The following is a 7,410-nucleotide window of genomic DNA, read 5'->3' on the forward strand; positions in this document are numbered from 1 at the left end:
TGCATTAGTGTCTAAGTCCATAACTATTTTGGTATGTACTTGACCCGATTGTGAGCATGATCCTTTTGGGTTGCCTTCACCATAGCAACTGATAGGATGAATTAAGGATAAAGAGGTTTAATTATGATTTATTAATATATTATGTGAATAATATATTAAAAGAAAAATCATATTGTTTAATTAATATTGGTCAAGAATTAATTAAGAATTATTTTTGTGGCTAAAAGAGATTAATTAAACTTAGGGGACTAATATTGTAATTATAAGATAATTGCATTGTGGGCTATGGATTCCTATTGGAAAGAGGATTGGACAAAATCTATGGGAAGCCCATATGGATTTCATCCAAGGGCTTTCTAAAGGGACTCCATGAGTTGCTTAAGGCCTAAGCAGAGAATTAGGGTTTTCCCTGAAAACCCTAGCAGCCCACACAAGTATAAATGGACCCCTAGGGCACCCAAAACGTGGCTAAGCATTCCTTGGAGTTTCTTGGACGTTTTGGTGTCTCCTCCCTCTCTCCTTGTTCATCTTGTTGCTCATGGTGTTTGTGACTCCATTAGAGGTGCAACATTTGAGGCACTAAGCTTTCAGAAGTCAAGATCAAGAGGAATTGAGATTGTTATTGCTACATAACAATCAAGGTAAGATCTAAATCCTATTCTTATGTTAATATCGATTATCACATGCTAGATCTAGGGTTTATTGCTTTGGTATTCAATGTTGTATGTTTAATTAGAAAAACCTAGATCAAAGCAATTAGGGTTGCATGAACACCATAGGAATGATGTTATGCTCAAAATCCATCAGTTACAACTAAGAGGTATTCTTCTAACTTGATTTTGTGTTGCAAAATATCAAATTGCATGCTAGTTGTAGGCTTCATGCTTTGGATAATTTTTATTGCATGTATAATTAGAGAAAACTTAGATCCAAAAAATTAGTGTTGTATGTGCACCATAGGGATGTTAGAGTACATAAAACCCAACAATTGTTATCCTAAACTCACATAATTGAGTTTGTGTTCTATTGCTACTTTCTTAGGTTTATTTCCTAGTAGTAGTTTTTAGATAGATTAGTTTAACAATGTTACAATGAATTCCTATAATCGAGCTATGACTGTGTAGAATAATCCCTGAAAACCACTACGCTTCATTCGACGTTGAAAATAGTTTAGAAAGTTATGCATGGTTCGACTTGCCGTCAGGTTGTTGCTAGCAACCACATGTGGGAGTGTCAATCACGTATAGATTTATACATATATTTGCCACTCACTTAAGATTTAATGATTATAAGTTAGGGCTAGCTAAAGTTTATTTAGCTTGAAGATGAATTGTGTCTCATCTAACACTTTGTTTATGTGCGGCTTCCACTGGTCGTCATGTTGTTGTTGTTGTTTGTGGTATTTATACGAGATACTTATTATATATATATATATATATATATATATATATATATATATATATATATATATATATATATATATATATATAATAAGTATCTCGTTTTATGAGGCTGTAATACATTTAACCTTAGGTGTGGAACCTGTGATACTACGCCGTTTTATGTATACCCGCTGTCTGATTTCCTTGTTCCTTACCGAACCCCAAATTTTCATTTATTATCGATTCTTACTTGTTGCTCTTCTCCATGGATTTATTCGTTGTTGCTACTATTATCACACGACTCTGAATCCTCCGCTTCTTCCTCAAGAACCATATGGGTGGACACGACTAATTGTAGGCTCGACTAATTCTATCGTCGTCCTATACAACCCACATCCCTTTTTTCTCTTCTTATATTGGAATCCTAAAGAACAGTTTTTTTTTCTTGATATATAAGCAAATCAAATCCTAGCATTGATTTTTTCATTTTCAATTTGAATTTTATTTTGTTCTACTGAGTTTTCCCCTAAAGCTGAATGATTTCATCATATCTTTCTTCCTTTCCCTGGGTTTAGAATGTTGGAAGACAAGACGTGGGTCCCCAATCCGTTTCTTTGCCATTTGATTTTGACTTTTATTCTTTCATGTATCAGTGGGCAACTTGTTATTATCGTTTAACATAGTTGTGGTTTGAATAAATTGCAAATAGTTGCAATAACATGCTAAATTTCTTTTTAATTTGTAGAAAGTTGTATTAGATTGAATTTTGTGTACAATGGCAACAGGTAAGTGATAATATATATCTCATAAATTCTTGCTAATTGGAATGCTTAATAGGTGTTTGATGGAATGCCTAAATGAAATAAACCTATAAAAATACACAATGTTAGAAGTTTATTATTTATTTAAGGTGCTTGCAGTTGAAACTATCCTTCTTTTAAAAGAAATAAGCTATAAAAATATGAAGACTAAAAGTACACAATAAATATTTCAATATGTTAGCTGTATGTATATGCTCAATTTAAAACTTTGCCTATTTTTATGACAGTCAAAGACGCTTCTTGAGCGGACAAATGGCCTGATACAAGAACGAGAGACAAAGATTAGACAATGAAAGAATCTAGGATGCTTCAAACCATTTGCTGAATTGAGTATTTTTTTAGTGGCTCGTCTTCTAAGTTGAGGTCTTTTCAGTTTGCGGGATAGTGCAAACAAAATTTTACCGATGCTTCTTCTCTTGTAAATTTCCCTGGGTTTTGAATTGTATAAAGTATAAACTCCGAATATTGTATTTAGTTCTGATAAAAAGACCTATTTATTCGTTATGTAAAATTTTATAACATTCTTCCTTGTACGAGTTGAGATATAAATTCAAATATTCCAGTTTTATAGTTTTATCGATTTTTGAAAGTTTGCTACTACTGAAATTTACTTATTATAGCGACGTACTTATAACTTCTTACCCGTAATAACAACCTACTTACATTTGTTTTTTACCCAAAGTAGCAACACATCCCCTGCAAATTGATTCCTTAAATACGATTAAAAGCACAAATAAATACATATCTAAGTCAAATGTAATATTGCGACTTTGAAAGTACCTTTTGTAAGTATATACATTCAAAGAGTGTATTTTAGACATCCTACTGATCAATTAAGTTAATTATGTGTACTGATATTCTTTTACCAATAACCTATGCTATAACATCTTTTAAGCATATAAACGTGATTAGTTTTTATTTATTTATTTATTTATTTATTTATTTCTATCTCTACGCACTATGGTGTAATTTTCTTGAAGTATTTACAAAGTTAAAAAATACCAACATATAAGAAACAATGAGATACAATAACTTTAATAATTTAATCTATATTTACATCAACAAATAAAAATAGAACCATTAAAGTGAAGTCTCAGGTGCATTCACTCATTAAAATTTCATGTTTCTAAAAGCTTTCAACTTCTTAATATATATCTTAAGTTGCATAAATTAACAAAACAATTATGTAAGCTTTTTCTTAAAAAACAAATAATTGTTTATGAGGTAAAGTTATGCATCTATAACGAGCAGAAACCAAACACAAGATGCACGAAGGACACATTGATCACAGCAGCACCCATCAACACATGTAGACAAGAAAAATAAACCATCCACCTGATTACACATATGATCACTTCTGCTACAGATTCATCCACCTGATAATAGTTAATATAATGATAATAGTTAATATAAGTATGATAGCAAAAATCATGAAGAATCAAATAAATATTACAATTACCTTTCTTTTTGGACAACCAGTGGCATAATGACCTAGTGTTTGGCAGTAAGAGCATGTTCTCTTTTTCTTCATGTTCTCTAAAGAAGACTTAATTCGAGTTGCATTTTTTGGACGCCCTTTCGTATTTTTCGGAGCAACAGGATCTCGAACAGATAACTGAGGTGTCATATTTATTTGAGAAATTCCCCTGTATGGATCTAGAGACACAGTCTCAAATTCTTAAGAATTTTTTCGAATCCTTTCATCTTCTAAAAACTTTATTACAAAACTATTGAATTTGTCTATCTCTGTAGGGGAGTCGCTTGCTTGTTCGATTGCTTTGTCACAGTTTGAACGGACACACCATAAAGTTAAGGTACTAACTCCATTTTCACTATTCATTTCGTCGAGTCTAATGCTGCTATTACCCACCTTGTACCTAACACTAAGTGTCCACCTTGGTAAAATATAGTGATTAGGAAGGGTTTCAACATGTCTTTTCTTCATCACGTAGAGGCTATGCTTGCATAATATCCCATATGTTTCATACTTAGCATATGAACACGTGACATTCACATGATCCATAAAATGAAAGCTAACAGTTCTCCAATGTCTTTTCTCAATATTAAGTTGCCCAACCCTATATTTTATTTCTTCTGAGGTTTTACTTAAAGTCTCATGGGTTAAATTACAATTAGCTTCTATCCATTCTTTTTTGAAAACCTCAAACATTTTTCTTGTATAAAACTGACCTGCTTTTTCTTCTATCGGATGAATAGAAGAAAGCACCGGACTAGAGTTCATAGTCTTGAAGTCTTCATCTTCTTCGGCAACCCTTCGAGAGTCGACTGATTTATCATATTGGAGTACAAATTCATTCAACATGGTCTTGGAATTAACAAATCCATCAAAAAATGAATGAATGCTCTCGCTTCTTCCACTTGTAGTCATGCCAGCAAAGAAAACATCTTTTAAGAAGGCTTTGGCCCAGTGTGTTCGTTGGTTATGCATTTCGGCTATCCAACAGTTAGTTTCGATGTTATACTTATCACGTATAATGTCCCAATTTCTTTCAAATTCTTCAATTGTATCACTCTTGACCCATTGTTTATAAGATTCTCTAAAATCATTATAACGGGCTACAAGTGGTCGGAGATGTTCCAATTCATGCTTCTTAATGTGCCATGCACAGAAGCGATGTCGAGTGTTTGGGAACACTTTCTTGATTGCATTACCCATAGCTTTATCTTGGTCTGTTATCAATGCCACTGGATACTTGCTAAACATACACTTTAAGAAATGTTCAAATAGCCAACAAAACGTTTCTTCCTTTTCATTTTATAGCAATGCACCACCAAACAATATAGACTGACCATGATGATTCACACCAATAAATGGAGCAAATGGCATCTTAAATTTGTTTGTCATGTATGTGACATCAAACACAACGACATCCCCGAATTTAGTATATGCATCTCGTGATCTTCCATCAGCCCAAAAAACATTTCTAGGAGACCCATCATCAAACAAATCCACAGCAAAATATTGGTTACTATCTACTAGTGCTTTATCTTGGAAATGTTTGATCAACCCATAAAACTCTTTACCTTTGTACTGTTTTCGTTGCTCGGATAAAACATCGGCGCATTGCTTTGAGGTAACATCAACATCATATGGAGTTTTCATTACATTGACAGCCTTTTTGATCTGACAAGGCCTTAACCCTGATTGACCAAGTTCCACCATAAGAGACTTGCACGCCATTGAACGGTGGATCTTCCCATGAGAATGATGTTTCATCACTTTGGTAGGTGTAATACTTAACTCATGATTATGTTTGTCATTAAACACATCCACAAACCATTCTCCATCTTTTCCTTTTGAAATCCGGAGCATTGCTTGACATCCTGTCCTCAAATCTCTACGACGCTTCTTAGTGCCTCCACATATAGTATTACCCTTCAAACTTTTAAAGCCTTGTTTATTACATACATATGTCTTCCGATAAGGCTCATTTGTGGTCTTATTTTTAAAGCTCCAATGAACACGTATACCGAATCCATGTAGAAAAGCATATTGGTTATAAAATGTATATGCATCCTTAGGTGTATTGAAAACCTTACCCATAATGCTTAGATCCTTAGCTTCATCTTCGTCACATGCAAGATTCACACTGTCATCATGTATTTTCTCAAATTCAAACGTTGATTCCAAAGAAGCATTTGCATCAATATCTTCAATTGTATGTGTTGTAAACGACTGATTCGCTACCGTGTCTTCTAAATTCATGATCTTAGTTGTTACAGGTATCCGAAAACTAACCCTAAAACAAAGGACTTAGTAGGTCAATTTGATAAAAAAAATTAATAGTTTTTTTAGCAACATGTTGGTACCTGGTAACTTTGATAATTCAAGAAATTGAAGATGATGAATAGTAAACAGAGCTCTACGTAGGCCAATATGAAAAATAAATATATCAGTGATAAGAGAATTCGAAGTTGAGAAGGAATTGTAGTGTGCGTACAATTGATAAGGAACGACAACAAAAAAGAAGATTAAATTGTTTTCATACCTGGTTGCTTAGATTAAAGGACCATGAATTAGAAAAACAAAAGCCACAAGGTAGGTCATTCGTATTAAAAAAAAAATTAAGGAATCTGGAAATAAAAGTGGAGAATGAATCATAATACCAGTAAAATTGAGAAAAAGTCATAATATGGGTGGGATTTCATGGAAACCGAAAATCAAGGAAAATAAAAGTATACAGAATGGTATGCGTAAAATAAGTGATTCAAGGTGAGTTTATTTCCATCCAAAACGGCAGCGTACAGGAGGTTCCACACCCAAGGTTAAATATATTACAACCTCATACTCACTTTTCCCTATATATATATATATATATATATATATATATATATATATATATATATATATATATATATATATATATATAAGTTATAATATTTAGTTTAGTCAGGTATTTGGATAGTGTAATCACTAGGTACAAAGTCATCCAAAGGGTGGCTAGCGTAACAGCTAGATAAAATGTTTCCCTAAATGTTTTATCAGCATAACGACTGGGTATGCAAAATTTCTGAATGTTTGGGTCAGCGTAACATCTAGGCATAATATTATCCATAAAAGTTGGGCAGGGTATCTACCAGACATAATATTATCCTAATGTCCTAAGCATAATTATATAACTAATGTTGTACAGTTAGTATTAATTATGAAAATAGTTGTAATGTGACATGAATTCTACCCATAAAAGGTTTGAAAACTGTAAAGTGGGGCCGTGAACTCACCCTTGATGTGTGAAACCGTTGATGTAAGGTAGAATTTGGGAGTTCGGAACTCGGGAGGCGCTCGGGAATCATTAGCATGGAAATCAAGAAAGAATGAGAGAGGTTTTTGAGGTGTGAGAACTGAACTGTCAGGGTTTTCTATTTCTAACGAATTTTGGAGTGCACGTTGTGCAAGTGCGCGTGAGCCACATGGAGCTGCCACGTGTCCCCCTCTCTTCATGCCATGTCATCCGTATCTTGACGAATCCGGTCGTCAGATGTGTGCTACGTGCTGCACGCGGGTGCACACTTGGATAAAAATTATACTTTAAATATTCATGTCTCTCACATATGACCTCCTTTTTCAACAACTCTTATATATCCGTGTACGTCTCGACGTACACTACAACTTTCCTTTTGGTCGTTTTGGCTAATTCTAACTTTCGTTTTTAGCCTATATTTTTATAATCGTTATGATTATATAA

At 33.5% G+C, this 7,410-nt stretch overlaps 1 pseudogene; it reads right to left on the minus strand.

The window, feature by feature from the left end:
* Nucleotides 1–3,441: 3,441 nt before the first annotated feature.
* On the minus strand, nt 3,442–5,792 carry LOC145130436 (protein FAR1-RELATED SEQUENCE 5-like; annotated as a pseudogene).
* Nucleotides 5,793–7,410: the final 1,618 nt, after the last annotated feature.

This window comes from Lactuca virosa, chromosome 8 (assembly GCF_052849685.1).
Source record: "Lactuca virosa cultivar CGN04683 chromosome 8, Lactuca_virosa_CGN04683_v6, whole genome shotgun sequence".
NCBI lineage: Eukaryota > Viridiplantae > Streptophyta > Magnoliopsida > Asterales > Asteraceae > Lactuca > Lactuca virosa.